Source organism: Oryzias latipes, chromosome 23 (genome assembly GCF_053564925.1).
Source record: "Oryzias latipes strain Hd-rR chromosome 23, Olatipes_Hd-rR_3.1".
Classification (NCBI taxonomy): Eukaryota; Metazoa; Chordata; class Actinopteri; order Beloniformes; family Adrianichthyidae; genus Oryzias; species Oryzias latipes.
Genome location: NC_136259.1, coordinates 24,826,423 through 24,844,565, shown reverse-complemented (window position 1 = coordinate 24,844,565; position 18,143 = coordinate 24,826,423). Strand labels below are relative to the sequence as shown.

General features: G+C 38.7%; 1 protein-coding gene across 11 annotated transcripts in view; it reads left to right on the top strand.

The window, feature by feature from the left end:
* Positions 1-7,180: 7,180 nt before the first annotated feature.
* The window catches only part of LOC111946946 (uncharacterized), a 508,119-nt gene continuing 497,156 nt past the window's right edge, over positions 7,181-18,143 (top strand). For all 11 annotated transcript variants that reach the window (XR_013653695.1, XR_013653696.1, XR_013653694.1 and 8 more), the window contains exons 1-2: positions 7,181-7,390; positions 8,324-8,382. The gene's annotated coding sequence lies outside the window, so the exon portion shown is untranslated. The remainder of the gene's footprint in view (positions 7,391-8,323; positions 8,383-18,143) is intronic.

Here is an 18,143-nt window from a genome sequence, read left to right as displayed (position 1 = left end):
GTTAATGGGAAATGATCAACACTAGCTGAACCCCCACATGCATGAATGAATTGTGCCATTGTGTGCAGCCCACAATTCTGTGAGATGACATCACAAAATATCCTCTAGAATGTTTGAATGGAACGATACCTGCTCAGGAAAATGACAAAATTTTTGTTGTCAATCAGATAAATCAATCAAACTGTGGTTGGACAACAAGAATTCAATTCTTTTTGGGAGACTAACCAATGTTTTCTTAACCAGATTCCACCTTCGTCATATGCACCCATACGGGCGCATATGACGGAGGCTTTAGCCTGTGGGCTGCTGCGTCTAATTTTGGGGTTGTCCAGGTCCATGGAAGGTCGTGAAGAGGAGTGGGTGCATCTTAAGAGGAGCACAGATGTTTTTCAAGGCTTGTACAACCACCTCAAGGGACGTCGTGAAAATGGAACGTACCATTGTCAAGTGTGTGGTAAGTGTATCGGGAAGTATTTGTCAGGGTAATTGAAGTTTGTCGAACTTATGATGGGTAATCTTGTCGTATGTTGTCCTTATAGCACACTCTAGCCTTTAGTTTGTTGTGGGTACTGGCTCCTGGCTGACCACACTTAAATGCTGCACACACAGGGTGTGCATGTGATATAGGATGTCCACACAAACTACACTCCGATTGTCCAGTTTCTTGCATCGTCAAGGAGTGCGCTCTTATCGAGTTAACGGCACTGACAGGCCCCCTGTGGAGTCTGCAGGATTTTGGGGGGGGTTGAATAAAGGAAAAATTCGCCTGTGTGTTGTGCGGATTCACTGCGACCTTTTGCGTGCGGCATGCCCCAAGAAGTGCGCATGAACATCAATGCTCAAATTTTACGACCTTTGAATTTCATGTCCCGTACGGGTTTGCCCAATTTTAGCCTGCAACCTTTTTATTCTTAGCAATGATTTAAAAGTTAAGTTTTCCATTTTTAATTTAAGACACAAAATTGGCAGGCTAATCGCTGCGTTTTTGGATTCATCGAGTCTCTTTTGGTTGCAACAAAATGCTAAAGGAATAAAAGCAAATTTGAAAAAACAGACAGTAATAACAGTGACCGAGGCCACTTTTATTTACCGAGGCAAAACTAATCGAGAGCTTGGCTAACTTTATGCTTTAATTCAAAATAGCCCACCTGCCTTTAAAGTCTCTGCATTTTCAGGTTTCTGTGTTTTCATAATCATATTTCAGGTCGTAATGAGGATTTTTGAGTTATAAAACCAGAAGAAATACACCCAAAAAAATCATTGTGGGATTTGTGTATCGATGTAAAGCACCCTTTGCCTGATCTGTTTCCCTTTGTTATTAAGACCTAAAGCCCCTGAAACATGAGGAAAGGGCTTCTCAGACAATGTGGGAGTTCTCTCACATGTTCAAGACCCCCTTGCCACTTTGAGAAGAGCTGACTCGTGCTGCATTGTCTCCTTAACAATCGTAAATTTGAACCATAATCTCCCGTCACAACACAGCAGATAAAAGATAATTATCTCTTTTACTGGGGTGCCCTGAAGCTTCTTGGACGGCCTCGCAGACAACGTGCCTAAACCCTGCCCTCCCACACACACACACAAACATACACACACTACAGAGGCAACGATTCCCTGTTATGTACACATCAACAGGCTTGGATCTGGTGGAGTCAGAGCCACTGCCGAGCCTACCTCACAGTCTAAATTCAAGTGATTCGCTTTGAAAAGAGGCGTGGGCATGTAAAGAAGCCCAGTCATGACGGCCAAAGGAATGAGAGAGTGATGGCTGGAGACAGTGGAAAATGTCAGAGGTGAAGCGTTTAAGGGAAAGGTTGAGGTGTGGCAAGAAGGATTTGGGTTAAACGAGGTGGACTGGGGAATGCTCACTTCAGGGAAAGTTGCAGGGTGAAATTGGTCAACAGCTTGAGAGCATCGACGTGAAAACAGTTGGAGGTAAGCAGAAGTAAAAAGCCATTTGCATACAACCCCCTTGTTCAGGTTTTTAATACAATGGAATGGCTGCAGTGCCCAAGGCTGTTTGAGTTTTTGTGTCATTAGGTTACAACTGCGCCAAAGCTCTTTTAAAAACAACAACAGTTCGGTTCAGTTTGACTCCACTGCTGTAGGGGGCGATAGTGTGTGCAGAGTGTGCATGACAATGCACCAAAGTCAGCTCAGGCTAGGCGTCAGTCACGTTACTCTAAAAATGACTGAAAATGACTTGTTACAGTTGTGCAATGTTAAGGCAGCTGCAATAATACAAAATGAGCCCAGAGGCACAAAATGCCTTCTTGATGATAGCAGGAGCTTTCTTTAAAAGTCATTCAGCGTGATATTACACACATTTTTACATCATTTAATTTTTTTTAAACCCTTGTAATTTACCTGAAATTCTCTGCATAAAAATGCAGAAACGTCTGTTTTAAAAAAATGAATTTAGCAACATGTTTGTGTGTTCGCAATATCAGAACGGCTGCTTAGAATTCTGAAAGAAATGATCGAAATGTAGAAACATCTCTGAGCTTCTTTGTTGGCCCAAAACATGAACAGAAGTGGATGTTTGCTATGGACCTCTAAGTGCTGCAAACACACGCTTTTATTGTGTTTTTTTACACATTTGTCACAACCTTTCAGACCAACAGGAAGTGTTCATGGAAAACAACAGTAACTTGATCCGAACGGAGATTTTAAACTGATTAATGAGGAGAAATGGGTTGTTAGTCAAACCATGAAACACAATGTCAACCAGATTTTAACTTTAAAAAGACAAATTGATCCATTACGAGTTAAACTTTTAGAACCATTATGATCATTGTCTTACAGAACCTGAGTTCTCATGTACTAATGGTGAGTTTTCAAGAGCACAGAAGTTCTATCAAAGCAGCTAAAACATTTATTTTCCCAAAATTATGTGTTGGTTTAAGACCAGCTCCTAAAAACGTGTTTTTAAAATGTTCTTGTGGCATCTTTCTGATGACGGAGGACATATGTTAAAAAGAATCAATCTCTAAACTGCATTTCTGTGTATTTCTTTATTCAAGTCGTTGTGAATAAGATGCAGATGAAAAATGAAAAAGATTGTGATAGTGACATGGAAAATACGCTGGGCGGGCCACAAGCTTCCTGCTCTGCTCCATTCTGATGCGTCCACTTGCAGACAAACAGATCCATGAACGTTTTTGTTTTCCTTGTCTGAGCTGGAATCTGGCTCTAAACTGTACAGCTGGATGGCTCAGAATTTGCTCGCCATTTTTGTTGCACCGCTAGAGTTAAGGTTGAGGGTGTGAGGGGCTGTAAGCTAGTGGGAGAGCGTGTAAATAGATGGGTGACGGGAAGGGGGATTGTTGATGAACTCCAGCCGCTCTGCAGAAACTAAGTTCTAAAAACGACAGGTTTTTTACGTTTTGGCTTAAAACAGCATCACCATGATTAAAAGGCCAATGGGAACGCTTTGAATATAGATCAAAAGATGATTAAAGTGAGACTTCAAGTTCAGATGGAACAGGACCCACACCTATGTAGAGTTCCTTTTGTATCCCACCAATACATGGAACATTTGTCCAGATGTTTTGGAGAGGATCCAGATGTTTCTTTGTGTTGTTGCTCACCAGCTTGTTTCTCGTGAACACTTCTGTCACGGTCTTGGTTTCTTTGCTTTTGTGTTCTAGTTGTTTTTTGTTCTGTGATGCTTTGAGGTAACTTCCTGTTTTATTTTGTAGGATTTCCTGTTTTGTGTTGGTTTCAAGTTTGACCTTTTCCCCATCTGCCCTGATTGTGTTCACCTGTGTCTCGTCTTGTCTGTGTGTATTTAAGTCTTGTCTTTCCCTTCCTCCTGTGCTGTTGTATAGTTTGTTAATATGGTCTTCCCCTGTTTCGAGTGTTATGAGTGTTTCAAGTTTTGGTTTGTCTGCTTAAGCACTGGTTTTTGATTTGTAGTTTTGTTACTTTACTAACCCATCCTGACACATACTGTGGTAAAAAAGTGACTTTGTTTAATCCATGAAAGTCAAGAAAAGAGCTGGAAATGCCGCTATTTAGTTAGCTAGCATGCTAACACGGGAGAACAATGGTGATAGTTTGTCATGCAACGTCTTACTTTCTAACATCTTTTTTCACAACAGCTACTGGTGGAGCTCCTCATCTGACTGTGCTGGCGTCCTCTGGTTACATAAAGTACACGATTGATATTTTAATATAGTAAAAGATTTGAAAACATGAAAAACTTACCGGCACATTCTAAACTGGTCTGTTGACGTAAGACTCTGTGTTGTTCGGTAGCCTATGAGCTTCTGGATGTGGGGATGTCCCGCCTCCCCTCCCCTTGACGGACATGTCGATGTTTTTATGTGTCGACAGGTTTCAGAATCAAAAGCGCAACTCAAAAAAGACAATTTCGAAATAAAACTGCAACTCAAAAACAGGATTTCAGAATGGCGAGAAAACAAATCGGGAACTGAGAAATAGGATTGTGCTTTGGTTATAGCTTTTGGTTGCAAATTATGGGTTTTGGTTTTCAATTTATGAATTTTGATTCTCAGATTTGTGATGCGCGGTTTTACTGTTTTGCTGCGCAATTCTTTAGGTGCTGTATTGACACCATATGGAACCTTCTGCCTCCTCTTCGTCTCTGCGCCTTTGTACTTTCTCAACCCCGGTTCGTAACGCTCTTCCATGGATCCTTGTTTGTCTACAAGTCTCTTCCTCACGGTTGAATCATGAACTCCGACCTGATCTGAGTCAAGTGATCCCTGCACTTTTTTGCATCTTCTGTATTTGTTACATTTAAATTTTATTATGATCTGATTAACCTAAGTCAAAGTCCAACACTATCTCACATTTGTTTCTGTAGTTAGTTTCAATTAGCATAAAAAGATAAATAATAAAGATACAAACTAGCTGTGTACGTTATCCTAATGCCAAAAAATGGGAGATAAAGCAATCTGTGCCCCCAGAGAATAATGGAAAGGCATTTGGAATGGTTGATCTGAAATATGACAAATTGCTCCATTCTGTTTTTAAATGTATAACATCTCTTTACTTCACTTTCCTTCTCTCAGCACCTTCAGGTTCTGTCTAGGTTCACTGATCTCCACTTCAGGGCTCTGTGGGTACATTTTACAGGGCCGTCCCATCTTGGCCCAGGATAACGGACAGCCATCTCTCCCAGCCCCCAGGCAAAACTGAACATCTCCTGTCAAAACCTCTGCTGCACATTTGCATGGGCTTGCATCCACAAACTGTCACTGGGATTTACCCGACCCCGTTCTAAAGCTTCGGCAGCTCTTCACACGGAGCGGAACACGCAGCCAAATCACCTGAGCTGGGCGGCAGTCGACTGATAGCTGCCTGGCACATCTCAGCGGCATCACAAATCCACAGAGAAGTGGAGCAGACAGGTGTTTGTGTGCTGTTCATCTGGCTCCTCTGCCAGGGAACACGCACTAGTTAAACTATGTTTGATGACATGATCTTGGCAGCGCTTGCAAAGGCCTGTTTCAGGAGGCTGCATTGCATTGCATTTGGTTTATATCAGGGCTAAGCTAATTACCTTTATCTAAATAAGCTAAAAGTTGATATTTTTGACAAATCTCTGTGAGTCATATCTTCAAAAAGGTGAAGTTTTAGGTATAAATGCGGTCTTTGCATGAAAAGTTTGTCTAAAGACTCAGTCCGATCATCTTTTGATCTCTTTTTAAAAGCGTTCCCAGTTGTCTTTTGATTATTATTATGCCTTTTTTAGCCAAAAAAAAAAAACCTGTGTTGCTTCCTAGGACATAGTTTCTGCAGAGTGGTAGGATTTCATCAGAAATTCACCTTTGAGTTGTAGGTGGGACTGTTGGCAAAGACTAACTCCACCCCCACTTCCCGTGACCCAACTATTCATCCGTGTTCTCTCTAGCTTATGACAGCTATGACATCACCGGTGCAACAAAAAATAATGAGCAGTTTTGGAGACTGCATCATTGGGAAACTGCAATCAGACGTTTTATGACACCCCAAATCACAAATGAGCAGACGCCGGTGCCTCAGCCACGTTGGAGAAAACGTGCAGACACTAACGTAGATCATTCCCATAACACCGACTCAGCAGGAATGGGAAAAAATTGTGAAGGAAAGAAATGTGACTGAACTGCTGGATCATGTGACAGGAACTCAGGGAGAACGTTTCCAAGAACAGTGGGAGAAATAGATTATACACATCATAAGGACTCTTCCATGAAGACTGTTCCAAAGACTTACTTGTACAGCCAAGGCAAACTGCTGTGTTATTTTTGCTCTGTTTTATGTTGCAGATTTGTTTTACATTTTTAATGTCCTTTTGCAATTTGTCAAATATGTGTGTCTGTTTCAACTGTGTGTTAAAAATACAATAAAAGAAAGTGACAAAAATAAAAAATAAATAATAAGAAAAGGATCATCAATATTGGAATCTACAGTTTTCATCCAGATTCTAAATGAGGAAAACCAAGACGCACATGGATCTAGTCCTAGACAGGGTAGATGCATCAGAAGGGAACAGAACAGGGAGCTTGTGGGCTGACCAGGGTATTTTTGGAGCCACAAATACAATATTTTTCTTAAGGCATTTTTGTCTTTTGATCTGGGTTCAAACCAATTTAAATAAAGAAATACTCAGAAATGAAGTTTTGAGCTTAATTTTATTTGTAAAACCTTAAAATGCCACAAGAACACGTTAAAAACATCAAAAACACAGTTTTCATCTGAGTGGGACTTTGAAATTAAAAAAGGAACAACAACTTGTTCTGCTAACCCTTTCACTTTCCTATATTGATAAAGGCCCCCTTTTCAGAAATGCTTATTTTTGTCCGATTAACAAAAAAGTGAATTATATATTAATAAGGCTGCATAAAAATTGCATATAATTAATTAAAACTGTTGCATTTGGTTCTTTCCATCAATAATTGAACAGCCAGTTACTTTAGCAAACACTCATCAAGCGACACTTTCACTACAAAAAGTACAGGCGATACATTAGAACATTTTTCTCTTTGGAGTTAAGATTTTTAAAATTTTTATTATTTTATTTTATTTTATTTCATGACATAAAGTAAAAAAAAAACAAAGAACAAAAAACTGTACATGTAAATCAAATTTTCCTAGCACTTTTGATTTTCATTTCCGGTTTCTGACTTCATGACGTCATGGAGAAAAAAAAACGTTTGTCAATAAAGTTCTTTGAAAAAAAGGGGCGCCTTTTAAATGTCAGTATGGCGGAGCGAAGAGAATGCGCAGCAAAACTTAAACAAACACAGATGTGTTTTTATGTAGACTGATAGTTTTACAGTAAAATATAATTAGAACGAACTTCTTTCAATTCTATAGCGACACTGAAGGTTTTTGGATGATTCCAAGAAGCATCAAAGAGAAAATCGAATGGCTATGCTAGGTAAGCTAACGTTTGTTATGCTAACATTCTGCAGCTGCTACTTGTTACTTAAGTTTTGCTTTTAGTAGTACTAACTACAAATATGCGTTTTTGTGAGAAGATATACGAACATTATAGGTTTTAGAAATGTTGGGTTGTTAAATGACTTTTTTTAACCTAATTATTGTGCTTAAGTTAATGGAAAGTTTTTATTTTTATTTGTTGTGGCTATTCTAGCTATTTCTAAAGTTTCACACAAGCCAAGTATAGTATTAGTAAAAGACAAAAGCAACTGAATTAAAATGCATCATAAGTATGATAACTATATATTTTCCCAATAATATATTCCTAAAAGCTAAACAAACAGATAAATAAATTCCAATTACTATCAATTTTGTTTTGTATAAAAATATATAAATAAATGCTATTTGAATGGCTTTTTCTTTACTGCATTTGTTTAATAAATTGATTTGGCTTTTAGTGTATTCTGTATTTGTTTGTTCCATCTTGGTTTCACAAATACTTACTCCATTTTATATATTTTTTACTTCTTTTAAATGTACGCATATTTCCAGTTTTCGGTTCTTTATATGTTTTTAAACAGTTTTTAAAGTTTAGACTTATATTTTACTTGAAACGGATCACATTTAGCTTAATCTAGAAACTTTAGTTTTTTTTTTTTAAATGAGGACTTAATAAAACCAACAGATTTCTGTGTCCGTATGTGTTTCTTTTTTCCTCAAGACTTAATTTTGTAAAATATTTATTGACCCTAAAGTGAAAAAAAAACAAGTGTTGTCACCAGTTCTTATAACTTTATTTTTGGATAATTAGAGATAAAGAAACAGTTTTTTTTTCTTTTACTTTTTTAACTAAAATGTAGACAAAAATCCCAAAAGTTTAATGATAAGAATGTGAATCAATATGATCATAATTCTGCTGCCTTCATATCAGAGGCCAGAAGGGGAAGAGCAGCTGGGGAGAAGAGGACGGTGAGAAGTACAAACTTAAAGGTAAGTCTTCTGCTGTACGAAAGACCTGGGCTTAAACATAATTAATGGAAAGAAAACCGATAAAGTAAGAAAAAAATTACTAATCTTGAACAGGTTTGATTTCTGTCCTGGAGTCGCTCCAGGACAGAGAAACGTGGTCTGCTCAAGACTTTGAGGTATATGATGTTACATATGTGTAACGTGTGTACATCACATTACATTAAAGTTTAAAAATGAAAAATAAAAGGTTTGATTAATGATGGTTATCTCAAAATTTGTTAGAGCGTGCAGCATGTTAAGAATGGTTTTCTTGGTTTGGTCTGTTCTGGGTCACCAAACTGGAGCTGCTTGAGTTCTTCAGAAATATCAGTTTTAAAATCTAAATTTTAAAAAGATGTAGTATAAAGCTTTAAGACTTGTTTGCTTCTCCACAGTTTAACAGATGATCCTAACATGTGCAAAATTTTACTTAACCTGTCCAGCCTTTGCATAGAACATTAAAGTCCTACTTCCAATCATCTTTTTATCTATTGTAAAAGCAGGCCCAGCCTTTTTTTTTTTTTTTTTAAATGATAATGTAGTTTTCAGCCTAAATCAAAAAAGCCGTTGTTTTCTAGAACATGCTTTCTACAGAGCGACGGGAGTTCATCAGGAACTTTCCTCTGAGATGCGATGGGAATTAAGCCTCCGTTTTTGTCCAATGATCCCTTTGTTCACACTCTGTCCCGCTAGCTTACAGCTCCTCACAAAGCAAGGACGAAACATCGTCCATTATGAGAAAAATGCTACAAGAACATGTGAAAAACTCAAAAAAAACCTTCATGATTTAATTATGTGAGCTTTTGCAGAGTTTGTTTGCTCTTTGTTTTGTTCTGTTGTGTTGTAAATTTAGCAAACATAATTTTATTGAAGTTTCAGCTTCGTTTTTCACATATGATTCAGTTTTTGTTCCGCTTGTTTTGTTTTTCTTTTTCTTTGTTTTAATGTTACTCAATATTGTTTAGTTTCCAGGTATTACAGCGGTGTTTTAGCAAATTCAACATAAATTTTAACATTGTGATTACTAACAAGCTTAAAATGTTTTGTATTTTTAACATAAATGTATTTTATTCTTTAAAAACATAATTTTGAATTATAGTGTTGCTCAGCAGCAACTTTTAGCATACATGGTCTGTAACTCCTTTATTTATTTAAAAAGCATTTTTAGGTAAATGTAAAGCAGTAAAGGCAAAAAGTCCATTGAAGCCCTTTATATATTTCTTATCTATATTATGAGTACGCTTTATATTTTATTGTTAGGGCATGAATCACTGTCCGTTTTAATGTCAAAGACAAATGGAAATAAGTAAAATGTATTGGACGGCAACAATACTTGTCGTTTCACACAAATTAGAATTTTTATTCCAGACATTTATATCAAAACTTTAACCAAATGGAACTGTAGTCTCTGGAACCAATGTGCCAGTTTCATTAGTGAGTTTAAACCAAACTTTTTTTTTAAACATAATAAACAAGGATTCATCATGTATTAAACATCCAGCTTTGTGATGCAGAGTTTTCTGCTACTTCACAAAGACTCCAGGCTGATTTTAACAAAAAAAAAAAAAATCTTCTGCAACCCAAAATCTACGTTATGTAAAGATTGGCACCAGATGAAGAAACTTTGATCGGATGCTGTATGTCAAATTTGATAAATTTGTAGTTTATTGCATTGTTTGCTATTCATTCATTCCTCTTCTAAACCAGTGTCATCCCTTTTGGGGTCACTGGGCTCCTCGTTGGCAAAGGCAGGGAACATCCTGGATAGGTCGCCAGTCTGCAGGGCCACAAATCACACACCCATGCACTCTCACATTCACACCTAAGGGGCAATTTAGAGTATCCAATGAACCAATGAAGCATGTTGGCTTACAATATATATCTTAAACCTAATTTAACTTTTAGCTTCCTAGGACAGCTTACTGGCTGAGATACTCCCTCATTTCCAGCTGTACGCCGTAAAACCCACTTTAACTCCGTCTGTAAGTGCAACCAGTGAGTGTGTGTTCATGCATGCACTGACTGCATAGAGTGAAGAGCAGCTCCTTCCTAACAAAGGGACTGCTATGTTGGTCGACTGTCCAGAGCCCTGTGGCTGTTTGCACAAGCCATTGTCTCATGCGGGCCAATCAGACAAACCTTTTAGCTAAATAAGCTTGCAGGAACCAATCGCTGGCAAGCCCACAATCTGGGTTGTTTATCCACACCAATCCTGGAAGTTGGAGAAATAATGAGGAAAATGACAATACACATTGCGCACACTATTTTTAAACTGCTAACCCCCCCCCCAGCTATCTGCCTCATATCTCCAAGGTTTAATTCATGTGGTTGACTCTGTTCTGATTGTGAGGTCGATATCTCTCTGCTCGCTCATTGTCTGTGGACGATGGATTTCACAAAGCGGTTTAAGCGTTGTTGATTACAGATGGAACGTTTGAAGGAGGGGAAACACTTCGGAGAAGCTCTGGCCAACACAGACGCGTGTTTTACATGTTTCTTTTTAAAAATTTTAAACAAGGAGTGTTAAAAAAAGATTGTTTTTTCCTGTTTTTTTGGTAGGAGCTTTGAATGAGCTACTTTAAAACAAACATAAAAACATTCATGTTCTTATGAAGAAGCAGAAAAGTTAAACGATAACCAGGTAACTATTAGTTCGCCTGCAGACCAGTGGTTTAATCCAAATTGTATTGCTTTATCATGTAAGAAAAGTGCTGTCAGAAAAACTTTGCTCATCTGAATAAAAGACCGATTAAAGCAAACAGGAACAAACTAATTTACTAGTTTAGATGTATTTTGGAGATTACCCTACAAAAGGCTTATCAAGTAAAGTGATGATAAATGACCAAATGGGATCATAAACTTGAGTGTGGCGCCATTTCCTGAGCATCAAGGTAGATTGAAAGGATTCGGTCAGCATGATTTAAAGAAATGAAATGCGTCCATGTTTGGCTGTAAACATTCTGAAGTCTGTGTATGTAATGTGTGATTCATGTAATGGAATGGAAAAAAAACTCATCACTAGAATTGGACAATAGGACGTCATAGAAGCTTTCTCAGAGTTTACCAAATTGTTTGTATGTTGTATGTTTTTGATTAAAAATCCACTCCAATCATCTTTTGATTTATTTCAAAGTGTCCCAGTGGTCTTTTTTTAATTACTATTTTTTTAGGAAAAATAAAAAAACTAGTTTCGTTTTTTGTTTGTGCAGGGCGGGAGTAGTTCATTAGATTTGCCTCCTGAGTTGTGGGTGCAACCCCGCCACCCTTTCCTTTTAGTATGCTCCACATTTGTTTACATTTTTGTTAAAACAGGTAGAAGGAATAAAATATGGAGACTTCATTGAAATTTTAAAATTTGGTATTACCGCGAGGAGTTAAAGCAATTGGTGGAGTCTGCGATTCTGAAATTTTCAAACCAAGTTATATTTAGATTTTTCTACCTGATCAGGGGGTCACTTTTTGATTGTTTTTTGGGAAAATAAGTTAAAAAAAAAGTGCAAATAATAAAAATCCATACAGTAGTTAGTTGCAGGAAATGTTTTTTTAGCTAAGTAACAACATTACAGAATTCATCCTTTTTGTGTACAGTTTCCACTGGCCACTCAATTGCTGCTCCTTAGAAATCGGGTTTTCCCCTCATCATTGAAGCTTGTCCCCCTGTCATGGTTAGCGTTGTCCAGTCGACCCAGTGTTTGTGCCCGAGGCATCCAACAGGGACGGCTGGTGTTGGTAAACCTTGCTCCTGACGTTGTGCAGGCTTGACTTGACCAGGAACGTGTGTGATCACAAACCCGTAGAACTTTAGAGCTTAATGTTTAGCAGCTAATATTTGCCCTGTGACTGCTTCCAGATGCATGGCGTTTACTGACCTGCAGAGTCAAATTAAAGCAATTAAAAAACATTCAGGAGATTATCTTCTAACCTTTTGGGTCTTTTTTTTCCCCAACTAAGTAAAATGTTCAATTAAGATGACGTTTCCGTTAAGTACACTTTTAATCTGAGAGTCTTGTTTTTTTATTTTTATTTTTAGAAAATGCACACAAAAGAAATTCAATATTTTAACACATGAAACAAAATACATATAAAGTGTTACCTTAATAAATATTTAAACAATTTAGGTTGCGTTTTCAGGCAAACGTTTCAGAACCCCCATGCCCCAAGGAAATCTTTACAACAAATCCTCTTCTTAGTTTGTTTGAGTTTGGTTTATTTTTTAAGAGTTAAACAGACTTTATAATCTTTCTTTACTTCAGATACAAATATAATGCTGAATAAACCTTTTGCTCTGTTATGTGATTCATATTGAAGGTTATAAAAAGTTCACGTCTATTTTATTCATTTCAAATGACTTGTCAAGATTGTTCAGATTAATCCAAATGTTTACATGAAGCAACTTTTTAACTCAAATATTTACTTTCTTCAGTTACAGGAATTTTTTATATTAAAGCATTTCAGTTCTTAACTTGATTTGTTTTTAAATTAAGTGGTAAATAAATATATCTATTGTTGTTGTTGTTTCTCTTTCGGCTTTTCCCATCTGGGGTCGCCACAGCGAACGAGTCGCATGGGAAACTTGGCAATGTTTTACGCCGGATGCCCTTCCTGACGCAACCCTCTCAAAGCAACCGGGCTTGGGACCGGCATAGAAGTAGAGAAGGGAACAGGGAGCAGCCCGGAGTTGAACCTGGGTTTCACGGATGGAAGGCACCGCAAACCAGCACGAGCTAAACCGGCTCCCGGCTCTCTCTATTACTTTTATCAATTACTTATATAATAATTCTTGTGCATGGACTAAAATTCTTGAATGCGGGTCAGAGGTCGCTGTGTACATAGCTTCAGAGTTATGACATCATGAGTCTTGTCCTGTCAAGCAAACAGATCAGAGCTGAAGGCCTCTTGTGTTGGACATACTTTACTGTTACATTAAGGGGGTTATGAATCTTCTGACACACGAGGTGTATATGTGTATAAACCCCTTTTGTATTTGAGGTCAAACTTTATGCATATTAATTCTATTTGTATACATTTCTTGTTTGATCGGACAGAAAAGACAAGAGAGAAGGATAGAGTGGGACGTTAGAAATGGGGGATGGAATGGAATTAGAAAAGGAGGCAACACGTTGCTGAAAGTTTCATCATTACTGTCAAATGTAGATGTAGCTTTAGGACAATCTTTATATCCCTTGTGCTATCCTAGGCACTTTAACATTGGGAGGTGGGTCATCTAGACCCACTAGACAGTGCGCTGAACCTTTTTTCTTCAATGATTTGTGATCTTCACTGGTGTCCATGGATTACATGAAATCTTTCCACCTTTATCCACCTTTGTCATGGTAGGGAGAACAGGTCAATGTAAGGGGGGGGGGGGGGGGTCATCTAAGATAGCACAAGGGTTACCCCTTGTGCTGTCCTTGGCACTCTAACATTGGGAGTTGGGTCATGTAGACCCCACAAGACAGTGCGCTAAACCTTTTTTCTTCAATGATATGTGATCTTCACTTGTGTCCATGGGTTACATGAAATCCTCTTCACCTTTGTCATGGTAGGTTTAACACGTCAATGTAAGGATCGGGTCATCTGGACCCCATAGAATAGCACAAGGAATATTATCAAAAAACGAAGTTTGTGACCCTTTTGATGAATAAGCTTGAAGGCTGAGTAAAGGTAATTCTTTAAGTCCTTTTTGCACCTGTACAGAAAGACAGGGAATTATACACCATCATCATATTTAAGCTTTGAGTAGCATCTCTACTGTTGTCTAAACTTAAAGGAACCTGGGTTTCCAGTGAGGAAGGACAGCGCCTGTTAACTGTGGCCTGTAATTTATGTAAGTGCAGTTTAAATAGTGAGGCAGAGATAAGAATGTTGCTAATAGACCTTGACCCCTAATGACAATTGCGCCAAACAGGCAGACAAAGAAACCTTCGTTACGTCTCTTTAAGGTTTCTCCTCGAGAATAGACAGAGCGCTGAAAACATGAGCCCTCCTCAGAAGCACTAAAACATTCTTTAAAGTCATTAGTAAGTTTGATTTGTAGGCTCCTTGGGCCCCTCAGGCCCAAATGCCTTTGATGATTCACCTTGGTTAACTTGCTGTTAACTGGGTTCATAGAATTTCTTACATCGGAGTCTTATTCACATTAAATAACAGTGGGTGTGGTTTAAAATTTAATAGAAAAAATGTAATCTCTTTTCTGCTTTAGGGAAGTTTTTTTTTTTTTTTACTTAAGAATTGTCTGCATAAAAAAGCAAAGACTAGGACTGCAGCAGAAATGTGGGCAGAGCTGCAGTTCAGTTTGGAGTTGCGTAAGAGGAGTGGATGGATGGAAGGCGGGAATACCTCGCTGTCAACACCGAGCCAAACGAGACTCAGTTTGTTTATCTGAGCTCGCTTCTCGAACGCCGGCCGTGAACCAGGAAGCGGCAGGTGCCTCGCTCCAACGGCACAGCCCTCATTGTTGGCAGTGGATAAACAGGTTACGATGAAGTAGCTAAAAGAAAGAAAGAGGCTGGGGGGTTATTGGGAGTTAGTGTTTTGCCCCAAACACTGAAAACAGAATTAGCTTTGACTAGTACAGTGTAAAATTTGAAAAGTGTTTGTTTGTTTTTCTGCGGCTGCTGTTTTATTAGTGTTGTCTTATTGTGGCTCCGCTGAACAGGCCTGGCCTGCATTCTCGTCTGGCAGGGGCGACAGCGGGATAAAACAACCAGCGAGGGGAGATGGTTGGCATTGGGGGGGAAGGAGAGCCTCCATTGTGTTGCCATTGTGGCTCTGTCACTCTCTGCTGCCCTGGCTGCGTGTCCCCTTTAAGCAGCCCGTCCATGTCAGCAGAAATGAGCTTTTTCCTCCTCTTTCATCATGGCCCTTTTCTTTTCTTCCTCTGCAATTCACTCGGCTGTTTCTTCAAATGTCTTAAAAAAGCCGATCACACAGTCTTAGCGCATCTGCAGCTTAACCTTGAGAGCTGGCCTGTTGTCACCAAGAGCAGCGACACAAACAGAAGTTTGGATTGTCTTTCTCATGCATGGGTTCTTTTTAGGACTAAATTATTGGAAATCCTCAAAGAAACAAAGTTGTTTTATGTAGAAACTTTCGCTTAATAGCAGTCTTTGTTTAGGTACTGTTTCATCACTGCAAAGCATACTGCTCAAAGCTCCTTCGGTTTTCCTTGTTCTTACTCATAGTGCCAGATGGAGGGGGAGGTTTGCCTCGGGGCAGGTGAGCAAAAGGGGAGATGGAGGTGGGGTAAGATGAAGGGGAGGACTTGGCTGACCAGTTTTACCTGGGCTTGACTTGAGCCCGTCCGGACATGCATACGACCATCCAGCCTCGGGGGGAGGGGGGCAGGAAAGAGAACAGTAGCTTGAGTCTTGAGAGGAAGCAAAAATACCAACTATACTTTCTTTTTTTTGGCTTTCTTTCATGTTCTTATTGTTATGTCGTTCATCCATTTCCATCAATTGATTAGGTTTCTGTTTAGCTCGGAAACTGGGTTTTTTCTTTTGATACATTTCCACTTTTCCCCTCCAATCAGAACTTTTTTTTTTAAATGCCAAGAGTATAAAAATGTTCCTCCAATTGTTAGCTTGCCATGAAAAAAAAGCTGAATAACCCCCAAGTATTGGCTAATGGTCAGATAATTAGTTGGTATCAGATTAAATGTTCACACCAGGTAGGTTTGTTGGTGTTCTTTTGGTAGTTTGCTCTTTTTGTTTGGTTGAGTTCCTATTCTCACTGCACTATTTGCAAGTGGACTACATTTTGTAAACATAGCACATGTGTGACTATTGCTGCACCCATTGGCTAAAAATCTCAGGGGTGGTGCTATTTAACTAAGCAACAGTCAACCATGAAGATCCTGAGTGCTACTCCTCTTGGATCATTATTTTCTTTTTATAAATGTATTCAAACGGAGCGTTGTTAAAGTCAGCTTTAGCAACGTTTGTGGGCAAAGCTTCGTCTGGAAGGCTGTTGGTCTCTACAATATCTATGGGATGAAAAACGGGTTTTGTTTCAAGAATCCTATCAAGTTTGCCAAATGATGGGCATTCTCTGAAGGTTTTATACCTTTTATCTGGGTTAGACAAAATGTTTTCACTTCAGTGTGGCACTCTTCAGGAGTTTGAAACCTTGCGTCTTTTTTTTGCCAAACAAGAGAAATGTGTCGCGGTTAACCGCGACACCGTGACTCCTCCTGCTGCTTCATCACCATGGTGATCAAAAATCCCACACCGTCACAGCTCTACATTTGTATCTCCTGCCCCTGGTTTGTCCACGAGTCCGATTTTAGCTTCGCTTTTACAGTTCTTTATTACTTAAGAGCTCTGCAGAGCTAGTACCAAAAAATCTGATAACCTTTGAAGTTGAGCTGGATTTGGGCTGGTTTATATTTAAATTGTTAGTGAACTAAAGAGAAGTTTGTTTGGAAACAGACAGACGCAACCTTTCAGTCGGCTTTTTTGGTCTGGACCAGAGCTCGCGTGTATTCTATTTTCACCTGTGTACACTTCCCACAGAGAAACATGAGAGGTGTGGGAAACTATACAAAGTAGGTGTGAAAATAGCAGGCATCTTAAGTTGTGGATAGTGATGTTTTCAAACCTTTACTGACACATTACTACTCTTAGCCTTAGTCACTACTGCCCTTATGGGTGGATACGAACACAACATGTAAGGGTAAGTCGGGGAGACGCAGGTGTGCCTTACACATTTGTAATTATTTCCACTCTCACCCTCCAAAACCTTTAGGACTGCGCAAGGAGCCCAGTAGTGCTGTTCATTATCAGGCACAGTCACAAAGGGGCCAGTACTTGCATCCTAATGTCAACTAGGGTGTGCAGTAAGGACACCGTAGAGCAGCATCACCCGTACGCAATACATGCAACTTATATCAGCCTTACAGATGCTTAAACTGCAAGAACTGCAAGACACACCAGTGCCCCCACTAAGATATGACTCCTCCTCTCTATGACCCTCCATCGATCTGGACACCTCAAAAACCTACAGTTCCTGTAGTGAAAAAAAATTACAGATACGACGTTATGATAAAGACACTAGCCGACACCTTAACATTAGGCCTGACTAACATGCAATATGGAAAAGAAAACAGAAGAAAAATAGACAGTGACCCCTGAAATAATAATGAAAACACACATACAGTATAGACTGTTTGTGTTAGAAAAAGGCTTTGTGCGTTAAGGAATGTCTCCCAGCTGGTTAAGCCTATGGTGGCAAAACCAAAGGTATCATTGAGTTTTAGCTATGTATTTGCTCCAAATTCCACACAGTGTTGTGCAGTTACTTAAACTGTTAAGCTGCAAAGACGAGTGACATCATCTTCCCTGTTTCCAGGTTACAAACAAAAGAAAAATACATTGATGGGAACTCCAAGAAACTTTAAACACACCTCTTTCTGTTAAGTACTTTCGTTTTACGACAACTTGCCCATTGCTTCCTGTTCTTTATTCATTTTAAATTTAATTTATTGAAACAATCAGTGAAACCTTTATTTAAAATCTTAAATAGTCTAATTTTTTAGGTGCTGAAAGGTGGAATTCCACACGCTAAACTTAAAAAAATTGACTTTTAGTATGTACAGTCTTTTTTTACTTGTGATTTTATTTTTTCCAGTTGTTATGTAGACTACTTGTATTTCAATTGCACATTTGAAAGAAAAAAAGAAAAAAAGTGAAACCAATATTTATTTACTTAAAAAGTTGTAAAAAGTATTTCAACACATGATT